Source organism: Lucilia cuprina, chromosome 6 (genome assembly GCF_022045245.1).
Source record: "Lucilia cuprina isolate Lc7/37 chromosome 6, ASM2204524v1, whole genome shotgun sequence".
In the NCBI taxonomy this organism is placed as follows: Eukaryota; Metazoa; Arthropoda; class Insecta; order Diptera; family Calliphoridae; genus Lucilia; species Lucilia cuprina.
In genome coordinates, this window is record NC_060954.1 from 8,949,396 (window position 1) to 8,950,470 (window position 1,075).

Consider the following 1,075-nt stretch of genomic DNA (forward strand, 5'->3'; position numbering starts at 1 on the left):
CTATAGACTAGACTATAGACTAGACTATAGACTAGACTATAGACTAGACTATAGACTAGACTATGGACTAGACTATAGACTAGACTATAGACTATACTATAGACTAGATTATATACTAGACTATGGACTAGACAATAAACTAAACTATAGACTAGGCTGTATACAAGACTCTATACTATACAAGACTTAATACTAGACTATAGACTAGGATATAGATTAGACATTAGACTAGGCTATATATTAGACTATGGATTAGAAATATGACTATAGGCTAGACTATATACTAAACTATAGACCAGACTATAGACCAGACTATAGACAAGACTATAGACCAGACTATACATAGACAAGTTTATGATACTCAAGGCGATAATTTTATTAACGAGATTATAATCTATAAATAAATACACTATAGAGGAGTTTGTATATATAACTACTATGAATAAATTCCAGTCCAACGACCTGATCTCAGAATAAACTAAAAAAAGTGAATGAATGTTAAATTTTCCTTCCCCACTTTCCATCTTTCTTAATTGAAGAATTTAATTTATTTGTATTTTAAATTAGAATACTTATAGTTACCATAAATCTAGGGCAATCACTAGCTTATTGAAAGCTCGAGCCTTGTGTTACTTAAAACCTATAGTTATTTTTTCTTATTATTAAGTTAGCGGTTGATAGACAACAATATTTAAATTGTACAACAAAAAATCACACTTATTTCTGGGCACAAGATAATAAGAATAAACCTGCACGTTTGACTGCATTCAAGTACAAGAGTTTAAAATTTTATGATTTGTTTTTAAGTTTAAAATCTCTTGTAGTTTTTGTTGTTTTTGGCAGTTTTCTTAAGAAATTAAATAAAATGTTAGGTAAATATTTATACTAATGATGTGTCAACAAATAATAATAGATATGTATTAAAGTTTCCATGAGAAGATGAGATAGGAATGGGTATGTTTAGCAGGTGAAAGATAAAAAAGTGATTAAGTTGAGTTAACATATAATTTGCTACTTATCTAACGAACAAACTAACCAATAACTAAGTAACTGACTAACTAACTAACTAACTAAC